Below are 15,450 nucleotides of genomic sequence, written 5' to 3' on the forward strand. Positions count from 1 at the left end.
TCAAGAGAGAGCAGATGAGCCATCTCTTTCTCTCCTGTTAACCCTTTTATTATGGAATACAAACTGGCTGTTTCTTTAATTCTCTTAATTTTTCAGGTGTGTGTATAATTTGTGAGGATCCCTATGATGCAGATTTATCATAGAGTGGAAGGTTACCCTTGGGGCACCTTCATGTCAGCCATGGAGATTGATCCTCATGCCCTTTGTCCTGCTTGCAGAAGCCATTCTTGCTCACGGGAGTCTCCTTGTAACGAATATTGGGAGCGACCATCCTCTCACTGGGTGCGGTTCGGTAGGCGACAAAAGTTCAAAAGGGATTCTTATCCTTAGGGATCTTCGTTGAAGGTAAAGAAGACCCGAATTTTTACTCTAGCGTCTCTTTCCCTCTCTGTTTACTGCTCCGTTAGTCTCTTGAGGATGATCAAGTAAGAGTGGTGGTCATTTGACCCTTGGACAACACTTAGGGCCAGAGGACTCTGTCATTTCTTTAGCGAAGAGTCATAGCTCTCGGCCTTAGGGATGTCTCTTTTCCCTTTGTTGGGGGTCTGAGGTTCTCCTAAGTAATAGCTGAACAAGAGAATATACCAGTTTAAAGCGCTGTGTTTTGGCCTGTCCACAGCCCCTTCTCCCCCAGGTGTTCACAAGGATCTTTCCCCTTGATTAGCCTGGGCTCATGAAGAACCACATCCAGCTATTACATTACCTAGACGACTGACTGATTCTAGCAGACTCGGTGGAGACCCCTCTCTTACATCGAGACAGTCTTCTCAAGTGTTGCTTTGATCTGGGATAGTCGTAAATCATGAGAAGTCCTCTCTGCAACCATCTCATTAACTGGTATATCTAATTGCAAATACTGTAGACACCCAACTGGGCAAAGTTTTTCTGTCACAAAGCAGAATAGAGGGGCTAAGGCAGGTACCACTCCATTTTCTGATGGGGCACTTGCCTTCCCTGTAGCCATCTGGTTCCCCACAGCCAACTTCATGTCCATTCTCTCCAGTGGCAGCTGAAGACCTAGTGTCAGCACAGCAACCTTCCTAACCTTCAGGTTCCAGTTGTGCCAGAACAAAAGAGAGACCTTAGTTGGGTGCTAGACACCAATCTCCTCAAGGAAGTACACCTCTCTCCTCCCCTTGATTTGATGCTCTTCATAGATGCATAAAAAAAAGGGCATAACCCTCATCTGTTGCAACACAATGCCTCCAGACTGTGGTCAGAGTCCGAGGAGCAGTGCCCCATAAACCTGGAAATGAGAGCAGCCTTTTTGGATCTCAAACAATTCCAACAGCTCCTCCCTTCAGGACACTGTGGTGCTGATGAGCAAGAACACCACGGTAGTAACATACATAAACAAGCAAGGAGGGACCTTTTCACAGCAATTATACCATCTAGTTGTAAAAATTCTAATATGGATGAAAGATAAATAGGTAGCCGTATCAGGCCGTTTCATCCTGGGCAAGAAAAATGTCCTGGCAGACAAACCGACCAGGAAGACTGGGATTGTTGGCTTCAAGTGGTCGTGAATAATCAGATAGCCAACAAAGTCTTGACTTTGTAGGTTCACAGACAATATACCTGTTTGCAACATCCCTCAACCGGAAGCTTCTGCCAGTACAAGATCCCCAGGCATTTTGGCAAGATACCATCCAACATCAGTGGGACAATGTAAATGTTTATGTATCCCCCCCCTTCTGCCTATTAAGGCTTCTAAAGAAAGTAAGGGATAAGATCTGCTGATGACCCTCATAGCTCCGATGTGGCATCACGCAGATTGGTTTTTTAGGCTTTCTATATTTGCTCACATAGGGGCCAAGGCTGCTTCCTCCACTTCCAGATGTACAACAAGGCAGTGGCTTGGCTACATCTTCAAGCCTGAAGTTTATCCAGCATCTCTATTCGCAGGCAGTGGTGAAAAGGATGTTGGGGTACCTCTGGGAGTCATCTTCTGCCATCTATCAGGTGAAGTGGTCAAACTTTTGTGGTTGGTGATGTGGAACGAGTATTGCTCCTCTCTGTGCCACTATCCCAGTGATAGTGGGCTTCTTGTTATACCTTTGGGAGGAAAGACACTGCTCAGTGTTGCCAGTGTAAGGATACTGCTCAGCCTTGCGCTTTGCCTTTACATTAAGAGGTTAAGAAGAGTCTTTCCTCCTCATATGGTGTTTTAAGTATACCTGCCCTCAGCCGAAAGTCAGACCACCTCCTTGGAATGTATTTCGCTTACTACGAACCCTGCCGTTGAGTCAGTCATCAACCGTGACTTGATGCTCAAGACCCTTTTCCTCCTCGCAATGGCCTCTTCGAAGGGAATTGGCAAGTTGCATGGTTTTTCCTACGATGTCGCTCATTCAAGGGGGATGCGGACAGGCAACGCTTAACTTTGTCCCTGAATCAATCCTTTTCGGATTAACTGTCTCCGTACTGAAACCTGTGATCCAGACTAATTGTTATTGTGTCCTATGAGGGTTCTAAGGAGTTTTAGCTTGCTCACACATCAGCAAGTTGTTTGTGAGTGCAGGCAGGGTCAAGAGGAGATTCGCCAAGATTACCTTATCTTCCTGGATTCGATAGGTCATTAGGTCATCAATCGGGCCTCGAATTTGGACTAGACTCCTCAAGGTCGTAGACCCAGAGCTCATAATGTTAGGACCAGTAATACATACCAAGCTTTAAAAAGCTACTCTGTGACGCAATTACTTTAAGCGGCTGTTTGGAAGCGTCAGACGACTTTCACAGCCCATCACCTGCATGATGCAATCCACAAGAATCTGGATACTTTCTCCATAGGTCCTGTGGTGGCTGTACATGTGGTTTAAGACAGTCGGTCAAAGGCAGACATTACCCAAGAATTATTCTGGGATGAATAATCAAGTGACTGGCTTCCTTGTTCTTTATATCTTCCCATCTCTTGGGATACAGCATCTATGGAACTCTGCAAGCTGTCCTCCTCCATCTGCAGGTGTAAAACATATCCCTTGAGTAACCTAATACAGTTGGACCTCGGTTATCGCATGGGTTACGTTACATACACGGTCGTGATAAGCGAAAAATAGCAAATAAATGTTATACTTGGGTGGGCTAGCTCCTAAACTAAAAAGTCACTGCCCCTTGCCACAAGCAGGTGCCCAAGCTGATGACTAACTCAGTAAATACATCCTAATATTGTTTTAATTTGGTTTCTACAAGTTCATATTCATATGTACAGTGTACAGTACATGTACACGCATGTACAAATGACAGCTAAGCACACACGTAGGCTACAGGTACGTTGTGTAACATTTATAGTACAAAGCATGAATTCATACTGTAAGTAATGTAAGTTAATAAAAATACTTTGTGTAGAATTACTGTTTACTATTTTAAAATTTACGTTTACATTCATTCTGTACAGTACTGTACAATAAATATAATACAGCACTGTAGTTGTAGAAGTGTCGAGTGCCACTAACCACAGTTACGAAGTTCTTGTATACTGTGCTGTAAAGAGTTTCTTGCGCAGTATACATACCGTTACTGTTGGTACCACCGTTGGGTTACTGTTGGTAATTCCATTGGCTGGGCAGTACGTACACATCTACGTATGCATTCGATGAAAATGTTCTGTAGTAAATCTGTGGAAAAAAAAAATAGTCAATACATACTTCCTAAGTATATTTGCAGTATTTACATTGTGAAAAAATATAAAGTAAATTAGAACATAAAGTGAAATGTAAGAAAAAAATATATACTTCATGATAGTATACGGCACAGTAAATTTAATACAAGGACTACTGTAACTGTAGTGTATTCTCACCACAGTTCTGCACAGGAATATTGAAGCAACTGGCATCGTCTTTGTAAACAGCTTACGTGACAGAATTTACATTCAGTATTTACAGTAGCTGTGAAAAAAATAAATAGTAATCATTATTAATTGTGTTACGGTACAACATAGAGTTCCGTACCCCACCTACTCTACCATACTTTTGGAAAGCAATATATTAACGGTATGTAAAGAGCAGTGCATGTACACAGCAACTACATACATTACAGTACTTCAACAGTACACACAGTACAGCATGGTACATGTACTTACCGAAAAATATTCGGCCAAAACACCAGTGGGTGAGGGGGATCCATATGCCGTGCAGTTAATGAATGATGTGAACGATGAAGGGATCAACTGCGCATGACACATCTACGTGGACGAGTCATCACTGCTGTAAGGATAGATTTAAAATTGATTTGTGTATAGTACAAAGTAATAAAAAATAAAATTCAAATGTAATACTGTACCTTAACCTTAATTTCCAAGTTAATTAATACTTAAAGGAAATGTGCTGTTACAGTAGGTATTGAAATGAAAATATTTCTTATATGAAATTTATTGTACTATAAATGAAAATAAAAATTAAATATCTTATACAGTGCAGTATGGATGAAATGTCAAATGAAATGATTAAAGAAATATTTTGCCATTCAAAGGGAACTAGGTCATCTACGTCATCACTGTCACTGGTTGACTCTGGAGGTGGGGTTGCCGGAGGAGGGGTGTCAGGGGCAGGAGATGCCGCCATTGGAGGTGGTGTCAATGGTCGACTCTCGTGGGTTGGAGGAGGCGGTTTTGGTTGACGGGGGAAAAACATTGTGATGGGTAGCTGCTTCGCCAACCTTCTCAGGTCGTCCAGCATTCTCTTGTAGCCGGCAAAACCCTCATCCATCACACGCATGAATTTGAGACCGCACCAAGGAATGCTGTACGCCCTCTGTTTCAAGTCCTTGAGTATCCTTGATATCTCCGCCAACTTCGGGGGTGATGCCTTCTTCCTCCTTACCGACATCACTGGGTGCCTCCTCTTTCTCACTCGCTGACAGGACTAGATCCACAAAGTCCTCCGCAGACAACTCCTGGTCATGGCCTTCCAACTACTCTAAAATGTTGTCTTCGGATACATCCTGGAACTTTGCCAAAGTGACGATCTTCTTCAGCATCTGGTTGAAGGCTTCATTAGGAGTGAAGCCTCTGAGGTCCTTAACGCACCCTGGACAACACAGACAGACAGTCTGCTATTGTGAATTTCCTCCAGTACTCCATCACGTTGAGGTCAAGATCATTGTCTGTGGCATTTTGGAGTCAAGCCATCACACGCTGGCTGTAGTAGGCCTTGAAGTTCTTTATTACCCCCTGGTTCATAGGCTGGATCAGGTAAGTGGTGTTCAGACGAAACAACACCACCTGATCATTAAGCTCCGTCACACCAACGCTGGATGGATGTCCGGGAGTGTTCGAGGGTGAGGAGAACCTTGAACTCCACGGCCGCCTTCTCAAGGTAGTTCTTGACCTCCAGCAAGAAGCAGATTTGGAATCAGTTTTGGAATAGTTCCTGGATTGTCCATGCCTTCTTATTGTGCATCCAATGCACCGGCAGCAAATATAGGTTGATACGTTGAAGTGCACAGGGCCTTGCTGACTTCTATATGAAGCCAGGCTTGATAAGGTGGCCGGTAGCGTTACTGCATTTCATCAACGTACACCTGGGGAAGACAGAAAAGGCCACATTAGAATTACAGTTCATTAAACTAAGTACAGTACACTACTGTGGTAACTTAAACTTATAAAGTACAAATACTTGTAAAAATTGATTTCTCACAAATCATTTAAATTTATGTAACAGTATAAACACAATGTAGGGCAGTAGAAAAAATGAGAGAAAAATTAACACCATTATCCTACCTGACCTTTGTTGCCTTAAACCCGGGTGCATGGCGTTCTTCCTTGGCTATCAATGTCCTTTGAGGCATCTTCTTCCAAAACAAGCCTGTTATTCAACGTTAGAGAAATTATTTAAACAACATTTTAACATTCATGCACTCTCAAAATGCAAAGATTTTTATACAGTAATAAATAAAATACTATACTGTACAATACTGCATGGTAGACATGTGTGTCCATGTTAGGGAAATTATTTAAACAAGATTTGAACATTCACGCACACTCAAAATGCGAAGACTACTGTACTGTACAGTAATAATAAATGAAATACTGTACAGTACAATGTACTGTGCAAAAAAAAAAAGATTTAAAATGGCCAATTGTACATAACACCGTACTGAACGCATGTCTCTACATCATGGCAATTAAACGAGATTTCAAAATTCACACTCATTCAAAAGGCAAAGATTTTAATGAATCAAACACTGTACTGTTCAGTAATTGAAAGCACCAAAAAAAAAAAACAAATTCAAAATGGACAAATTAGATCATACGTAAAACTTTAATGAACGCCCCTACAGAAGGCACATATGTCTATGTTAAGGAAATGTCTATGTTAAGGAAATTAAACAAGATTTCAACATTCACGCACACTCAAAATACAAATATTTTAATAATGAGTAAAAAACTACTGTTCAATAACAAAGCACCGAAAAGACATTCAAAATGAACAAATAACAGTAGATTGTATGACCTTATTGAACTTGACAATGCCACACACGTGTCTATACGTTAGGGAATTTAGAAAAAAATTTGAAAATTCGTGCACACTGAAAAGTAAGATTTAAATGGTAAATTAAACACAGTACAATACTGAACCGTTTAGCAATTACAAAAAAAAAAAAAATGCATCTGTGGGGTTATGGTATCCTGGCTGGTTGATGGCTGGGGGTCATCCTCCGAGAAACGGCGGTAAAGATACTTGGCCTTCTCCCAAATGGTGAGCGAGTCAACGGCTACTCCCTTACGGTTTTGGTCTTGGATCCATATGAAAAGGGCATTTTCTAATTTTAAGGTGCCCTTTTCTCTCGCCCCTAAGGCAGTCTTGGAACTTTGAGACACACTAGAAGCTACTGCAGCTCATATATTGGCTTCGTTTTTATCAATATACCTCACTGTACTCTCGTTAGCACCGAAGTCTCCCAATGGCAGTGTACTTCAGCCCTTCGTGCTACACGCGAGGTGGCTGAGAGAAGAGCGAGGCAGACTAAGATGCGGGAGCTCCGTTGTGCTGGGCGAAGAAAGCGGAAGGAGTGCGAAGCATACCCAGTGTAGAGGAGCGTGGGCTATTTGAAATCTCTGCAGAGTGAAATTTTATCGCGAATAAAAGACATTTTTTTATAGGTATTGCATTGTCCTTTTGAGCGAGAAACCGAAACCGCGAAGCAGGAAACTGCGATAACCGAGGTCTAACAGTATATAAAATATATTTGATGTGTTCCCGCCTTCTTTGTGAGGGAAAGTTGGCCAATGTCTAGGTGAAGTTAGTGGAGTTTACCATTACAAGAATTCTTACCTAGTTAAATCACAATGCTTAGTTCTCATGCAATCGCATGCATTGCCCAGCCTGCCAGCTTTCGCACATTATCGAGAGTTAGCGAAGCGTCAGGGTGCCTCTTCTAACCTCATGTGAAACAGTCAACTGCCGGGCCATTGTACCAGCAAAAGGTTATGGAATAGGTGTTGGAACAAATGACAGTTTGCAAATAAAAATTGGTATTTTTCCTAACTATGCAAACCTTGAGCTCTTTTCTCATATGTGATCAGCCGTTACCTATTCCCCGGTTAGTTGTGCCTACAATCAAAAGCGACTTCATATTACTGGTGTGTGAGCGCTGGCAGTTATACTGCACTAAAAGTTTTGTCGGTAGTTTCAGCTTTCAACGAAATATATATCCATTGTAAAGAGGTCAAAATTTGTATTTTTAGGAAAAATGATATTTTAATTATAAAATAAATTTTTGAATATACTTACCCGGTGAATATATAATAGCTGCTACTCTGCGGCTCGACAGAAAACACACTCAAAAAACTCGCGAGCGATCGCTATGAAGGTTGCGGGTGTGCCCACCAGCGCCAACTGTCGGCCAGATACCACTCTTGTATGTAAACAAAACCTTCAATTCTTCTCGTCCCGCTGCGTCTCTATTGGGGAGGAAGGGAGGGTCATTTAATTTATATATTCACTGGGTAAGTATATTCAAAAATTTATTTTATAATCAAAATATCATTTTTAAATATTTAACTTAGCCGGTGAATATATAATAGCTGATTCACACCCAAGGAGGTGGGTAGAGACTAGAGTTAATTATGTTTACAGCGTATAAGCTAAGAGTTTTTTCATTTTGACAGTTATCAATATATCAAAACCAAAATATATAGGTACCTGGTAAGGAAGTTGACAGACGATTACTCTGCCTTGTAAGTCTGTCTTCCTCACGGAGCCCAGCGATCCTCTTAGGATGCTGAAAGACTCCCAGGAGCTGAAGTATCAAGGGTTGCAACCCATACAACAGGACCTCATCAAACCCCTAATCTGGGCGCTCTCAAGAAATGACTTTGACCACCCGCCAAATCAACCAGGATGCGAAAGGCTTCTTAGCCTTCCGAACAACCCATAAAACAATATTAAAAACATTTCAAGAGACAGATTAAAAGGATATTGGAATTAGGGAAGTGTAGTGGTAGAACCCTCACCCACTACTGCACTCGCTGCAACGAATGGACCCAGTGTCTTAACCTTAAGCAAACATCGGTCTTTCTCATTCAAGTGAGAATGAGCTTCTCGTATTAAAAAAATCTGATAAAATATGACAAAGCATTCTTTGACATAGGCAATGAAGGTTTCTTAACTGAGCACCATAATGCCTCAGATTTCCCTCGTAATGACTTGGTACGAGCTAAATCGAACTTAAGAGCTCTAACAGGACATAATACTCTTTTCAGTTCGTTGCCTACGATCTCTCATAAGCAAGGAATATCAAAAGATTTAGGCCAAGGACGAGAAGGCAGTTCATTTTTGGCCAGGAAACCAAGTTGAAATGAACAAGTGGCTTTTTTCTGTAGAAAAGCCGATGTTCTTACTGAAGGCATGAAGTTCATTGACCCTTTTAGCCGAAGCCAAGCACACTAGGAAAAGTGTCTTGAGGGTGAGATCCTTCAGGGAGGCTGAATGTAATGGCTCAAACCTGTCTGACATGAGGAACCTTAGGACCACGTCTAAGTTCCATCCAGGAGTTGCCAAACGACGTTCCTTAGAGGTCTCGAAAGACTTAAGGAGATCTTGGAGATCTTTATTGTTGGAAAGATCTAAGCCTCTATGTCGAAAGACCGAAGCCAACATGCTCCTGTAGCCCTTAATCGTGGGAGCTGAAAGGGAGTGAACCTTTCTCAGATGTAAAAGAAAATCTGCGATTTGGGCTACAGAGGTACTGGACGAGGACACAGATGCTGACTTGCACCAGTCTCGAAAGACTTCCCACTTCGACTGGTATACTCTAATGGTAGAAGCTCTCCTAGCTCTTGCAATCGCACTGGCTGCCTCCTTCGAAAAGCCTCTAGCTCTTGAGAATCTTTCGATAGCCTGAAGGAAGTCAGACGAAGAGCGGGGACGCTTTGATGGACATTCTTTACGTGGGGCTGACGTAACAGATCTACCGTTAGAGGAAGACTTCTTGGAAAGTCTACCAGCCATTGAAGTACCTCGGTGCACCACTCTCTCGCGGGCCAGAGGGTAGCAACCAACGTCAACCTTGTCCCTTCATGAGAGGCGAACTTCTGCAGTACCTTGTTGACTATCTTGAATGGTGGGAATGCATATAAGTCCAGAAAAGACCAATCCAGTAGAAACGCGTCTATGTAGATTGCTTCTGTATCTAGGACTGGAGAGCAATAGATTGGTAACCTTTTGGTCAACGAGGAGGCAAAGAGGTCTATGGTGGGTTGACCCCAAGTAGCCCAAAGACTCTTGCCCACGTCATTGTGGAGGGTCCATTCCGTGGGTATCACCTGACCCCTCCAACTGAGACAGTCTGCCAAGACGTTCAAGTCCCCCTGAATGAATCTCGTCAACAGGGAGATGCCTCGAATTCTTGACCATAAGAGAAGGTCCCTTGCGATCTCGAGCAGCGTGAAGGAGTGTGTGCCTCCTTGCTTGGAGATGTACGCCAAAGTTGTGGTGTTGTCTGAGTTGCCTCTACCACTAAGTTTCGAAAAAGCCTTCTAATATCATCAAGGCCAAGTGGACTGCTAATAGCTCCTTGCCGTTGATATGCATGCTCTTCTGACTTGAGGTCCACAGACCCGAGCATTCCCGACCGTCCAGGGTCGCACCCCAACCCAAATCCGACGCATCTGAGGACAACACGTGGTTTGGGTTCTTGACTGCTAGGGATAGTCCCTCTCTGACTGATATTGCTGTCCCACCATTTCAGGCATGCCTTTACTGGTTCGGAGACTGGGAATGATACCGTCTCTAATGTCTTGTCCTAGTTCCAGTGAAAGGCTATATGGAACCGGAGAGGCAGAAGGTGTAGTCTCCCTAGTGAGACAAACTGCTCCAGGGATGAGAGAGTCCCTACGAGACTGTTCCAACTCCTGACTGAATAAACGTTTCGTTTCAGCATTAGTTGGACTTCGAGCAGGGCTTGACTGCGAATCTCCATCCCCAAATATAGAATAATCTGGGATGGGATCAGTTGGGACTTTTAGGTTGACCAAAAGTCCCAACTCCCTGGCCAGACTCAACGTCCAATGTAGATCCTGCAGACAGTGAAGACTGGACGATGCTCTGAGAAGCCAGTCGTCCAAGTACAGGGAGGCCCGGATCCCCGATAGATGGAGGGATTTTGCCACATTCCTCATGAGCCTCGTAAACACGAGAGGCGCAGGACTGAGGCCAAAGCACAGGGCTCGAAACTGGTACCCCACATTCCTGTAAACAAACCTCAGAAACGGTTGGGAATCCGGGTGTATAGGAATGTGGAAGTATGCCTCCTGAAGGTCGAGAGAGACCATCCAGTCGCCTTCCATAAATGCTGTCAAGACAGCCTGGTAGACTTCATCGTGAAGTTTGTCTTGACAATGAACACATTGAGCGCACTTGCCTCTTACGTACTCCTGCAGTGAACATGGCTGCCAAAGCATGGAGCCATCCCTGAGGGACTTGTTCCTGCAGAGAACGTGGCTGTCAGATCATTGGAGCCATCCCTGAAAGCCTTGTTTATGCATGACATAATTGTACAGCAAAACTTCAAAGGCTCGAAAATAGCTGTGAAGTCGACCTGTAAAATCTTGGAGCGTCTCATGACCAGGCGCCAGGGAGAGTCTATGAGGTTTGAGAAGTCTATCTGGGCAGAGGCAGGAACTCCCAAGCCGAGAACTTCTCTCGTGTCATATCAGACTCTCGCTCTATAAGCCAGTTTAAAAGAAGGGAAAGCAAAGGCTGTCTCCCCCAAACTCCTCCTGGTGATAAACCAGTAGCCTAGCAAACGTAAAGCTCTCTTAGAAGAGCGAGAGAGCACTAGCTTATAAAACAACGGCTTCGAAGTAGCTAGGCCTAGTGTAAGCTCTGACGTTTAGGCGAACGAGGAGCAGCAGTTACAAAAAGATCCGGACAAAGATCCTTAAAAATCAGCATGATTTATTTAAAGTCCATAGAGGGCTAAGCAGCTTTAGGCTCCTCTCCGTCTGACAGAGTCCTCAAGGGAATATCAGTAGGAGGGGGAACAGCAAATTCCTCATCTGAAGGAACCTTGTCCGATAATAGCCGAGTCTCAAGCAAGGGAGAGACCTACCGTGGTGGCAATGCTTTACAAGCAGAGTCCACACGCACTGGTGCATTAGTAGCGGACCAGGACGCAACGTCATGTAACTGCTTGACAGTCTGTGAACTGTCAACAACAACAGGTACGTGAGGACGCACAGCGTCCACTCGAGACTGCTTTGACCGCCTAGACTGAGCAGTCAAAACAACTCTAGAATGCGGAGGTTGACGCTCAGCGTCAAAACAAGTCAACTCCGATTGTTAGCGAACGTCCTGAACGTCAACAGGAGCATCAGCAAGTGGCCTAACATCCAAATGTGGCTGAAAATCCACACGAGACCGCATCGAGTGTGGTTCTAAACAACCTGACTGACGTGACTTGGCTACGCCAACGTCAACAGGACGCACAAAGGAACGTTAGGGTGGCTGAAGGCCAGGATCTCGATGAGATAAACGGCTAGGCTCAACGGACTTATCGGCAGAATAGTCTTCCATAAGGGAGGCAAGCTTATTCTGCATGTCTTGCCGTACAACCCATTTAGGATCAACGGGAATGGTTGCGGTAAGAGACGAGGGTAACGTCTGTGACCGCAAAACCTTGCCTACAAAAAGACTCTCGGAGTCTGTGTTACGCTTTTGTTAGGCGGCGAGCAGTCTTCCGATGACTGCATAGGGTCAGAGCTGTCCTAATGGTTAAAACCAGGACGCTGGACCTGTCCTGAAAGGACTGACTTTCGCTTAAAGGGCCTCGAAACCTTGTTCCACGGTTTCTTATGCGAAAAGCCTTCGGATGACGAGGAGAAAATCGTCTCTCTCGCCTTATGGTAGGGGTGATCTTGGTAAGATACACCCGATACCATAGAGGGAACGTCTGTTCGCTGATCAAGGCCTCTCGAACCCATAAGTCGTACGACATTACTTCTCCCCTGGGCTTGGGAGCTTGCAAGAGGTCCCGGACTAGGCGAACGACAGGCACGAACAGACAAACCCTCGGTCGCAACACTGATAACACTTTGCGCAATATCACTTTATCACTAAGATTTTCTGTTTTGCACTTATTTCACTGAAATCGAATTTTTTAACAATTCACATTAGGTATGAATAAAACTGATTTCTACCTGAAGCACGCAATTCTACCCTCATCAAAAGGTTGTAATTGCGAAATCAGTCGTATAATGTAAGCACATTAATACCAGCAAAAAACAGTAAACATATTTTAAGATAAAAAAATCAGTGGCTGGGGAAGAGACTAAACACTAGTTCATTCAAAACTACGTTTTCAATCTCTCACCGTACATTGCCTTGGGACGAGAATAAAAAACTAAAAAAGTTTTATCCTTTCTCCCCGTACAGAGACTAGGGACGAGAGTAACTCGAGAACAACGTTACCCGCTTGGGACGAGATAAAGTTCGGAACGTTTTTCTCTCCTCTCTCTCCCTCCGTCTCTATCTCTCTCTCTCTCTCTTGATTTCGCACCTAAGAGAAGAGCCCAATTATATTTCGTCAAAAAAACAGGTTATTTGACCAAAGGAAAAAACTGAAAGGTTTTTCAATTAAAAAGTTCCTTTAAAATAGAATTTAAAAAACATTTAAGCTTTGAAAGAAGAATGAACAAAAAGTCAGAATCGATTTACTCTTTCTGCAAAGTGAAACCGTGATACTCTCTCTCTCTATCGTAACGATAGAGCGCAAACTGCGTAGCATAAATAAACTAAACGTTAGTTCATCTTTGAAACAGTACGAAGACTATTCAAAGAAAATCTTTCATAAAATATCTATTAAAAAATATTCATTTAATAAGTTTTAAATCATTAGCTCTTTAAAAGCTATTTACGATTGAAAGGGCTCAACGTTGTTTAACTTCGGTTTCCAAGTTAGGACCGCCTACTCTCAGGAAAGGTCGCATATAAACAAATCATTAAAATTTATTTTGACGTTTATTATAAATGGAAAGCTAATCGAAGATGCCTAATAAAGGCGGTTGAGATATAGAATATATAGAGGAAAATCTATAATTAATTTATAACGTGATAAGATAATTGCTAAAAGCCTAAACACACTTCCGTACTGAGGGAAGGGTCGGCCATTTAAAAGTCAAGGAAAGTCCAAAAAAACAATCCAAAGTCATCAAAAATTAAATCTATCCAAAAACGAGTTCAAGATTAAGTTGAAGATAAAACACCTGTACTGCGAAAGCTCAAACCAAAGTGAAGTACTTCACCAAATATGTTAAGAAAACTCCAGGTTCTACAGCGAGTATGAATACGTCTTGTCGTCAACGTCGACAGAGAAGAATTGAAGGTTTTGTTTACATACAAGAGTGGTATCTGGCCGACAGTTGGCGCTGGTGGGCACACCCGCAACCTTCATAGCGATCGCTCGCGAGTTTTTTGAGTGTGTTTTCTGTCGAGCCGCAGAGTAGCAGCTATTATATATTCACCGGCTAAGTTAAATATTTAAAATTACAAGAGGAAACATTGCTAAATGACAAATTTTTAATCTTTTTGAAACTTTGCATTTCAGTTTTTGAAGCTTTTCTTTTGGAGCTTGGAGATGAAATTATTCATACTACATTCTGTGGCCTAATAAAAATTTCCTAATGATGTTATTGAAGAGCGTTGTAAAAATTATGCCACCAAAATAGTGCGCTTTACTGTTCAACCATCGGGAGAAACAGAGGCTCAATTGGGATACCATGAAGGATTATGCTTATTTCCATCCTAGAAGTTTTGCTATTTATGGCATTTTGTCGGATATACTTCTAAAGAATTTATTGTACTTTATTTTTTTTGTACAGAAAGGTTCATGAAATTCACAGAGAATTTTCACATTTCATAATCTCTAAACCGGATGATTAACAAAATTTTCCTGTTGGTTTAGTATAACAGATCTAAACAGATATTTTGTCTTTGGGTAAGAAACCTGTTACCACATCTACCAGTATCCAGTTTTAAATACATTACTGTATAAGGCATGAATTAATAAATGGGTAATTTAAATCTTAATATTTAACGTAAGCATTCACATTTGTAAATAAAATGAAAAATCGCATTTATGAACGTGACAATCGTTTCGGAAGATGCTACCACTTTGTGTGTTATCTTTTACAGGCGATTTGCAGGTGGGCCAAGCTATTAAATCATGTAGTTCAAAGTGTTCATCTCTTATGCTACCATTCAATCTAGCTAAAAACCTAGGCACCAAAAAGAATGACTGTTATTAGTTACGGAGAAGGGGAATGAGTTTACATATTAGGATTTATACAGTCAGTTTAATGGAGTACCCTCCCAAATACTGTATTGCATCACCAGGAAAAGACTTAAGAAAGAAATGATTTAAAGGTTTAGGGATTACTGACAACAGGGTTTTTCTCAAAGGGGAAAACTATCTGTTTAGATATGTTGAACTATAGTGATCTGCATCATTGGTGTCCAGTCTATGTTAGAAATGAAACTTAAAAATTTTATTGCAATGTAACATTGAGGTAAACATTATAAGATTGTGGTGTCTAATACCCCTGTTTGTTTAATGCCTTGCGTAACATTACTTACTCCTTTCTTACTATTTCAGAAGGCACTGAAGATGAACAGAACAAAAATGGGAGATCGGCCAATTAAAGTGAAACATGCTGATACCATAAAAAAGGTAAAGACCGAGTACGAATTAGACCTGAACATGAAGAAGCGAAGAATCTTGGGAGAAAAGAAAAGAATTAAGCAGAGTAGATGGAAAATTAGAAGGATTCCCAGCAAAATTAAGAAAATGAAATTATAAAAGGTAAAAAGCAATGTTTGTGGTCGAAATAATTAATGTCTATGAAATAAAGTTTGTTATTGTATTTAGTTTTTATTCTCCAAAATTTTTTTCATATTATACCCAGAAAAGTTAGTGCCAAAATCTCACTGACTCTAGCACCAGAAGCCATAGCTA

General features: G+C 42.1%; 1 long non-coding RNA gene across 1 annotated transcript in view; it reads right to left on the reverse strand.

The window, feature by feature from the left end:
- Positions 1 to 3,322: 3,322 nt before the first annotated feature.
- The window catches only part of LOC137637668 (uncharacterized), a 54,474-nt gene continuing 42,346 nt past the window's right edge, over positions 3,323 to 15,450 (reverse strand). Inside the window, exons 2-4 of the long non-coding RNA XR_011043745.1 lie at positions 4,079 to 4,202; positions 3,797 to 3,884; positions 3,323 to 3,614 (exon numbers count right to left, since the gene is read on the reverse strand). This is a non-coding gene — a long non-coding RNA (uncharacterized lncRNA). The remainder of the gene's footprint in view (positions 3,615 to 3,796; positions 3,885 to 4,078; positions 4,203 to 15,450) is intronic.

This window comes from Palaemon carinicauda, unplaced genomic scaffold, assembly GCF_036898095.1.
Source record: "Palaemon carinicauda isolate YSFRI2023 unplaced genomic scaffold, ASM3689809v2 scaffold913, whole genome shotgun sequence".
NCBI lineage: Eukaryota > Metazoa > Arthropoda > Malacostraca > Decapoda > Palaemonidae > Palaemon > Palaemon carinicauda.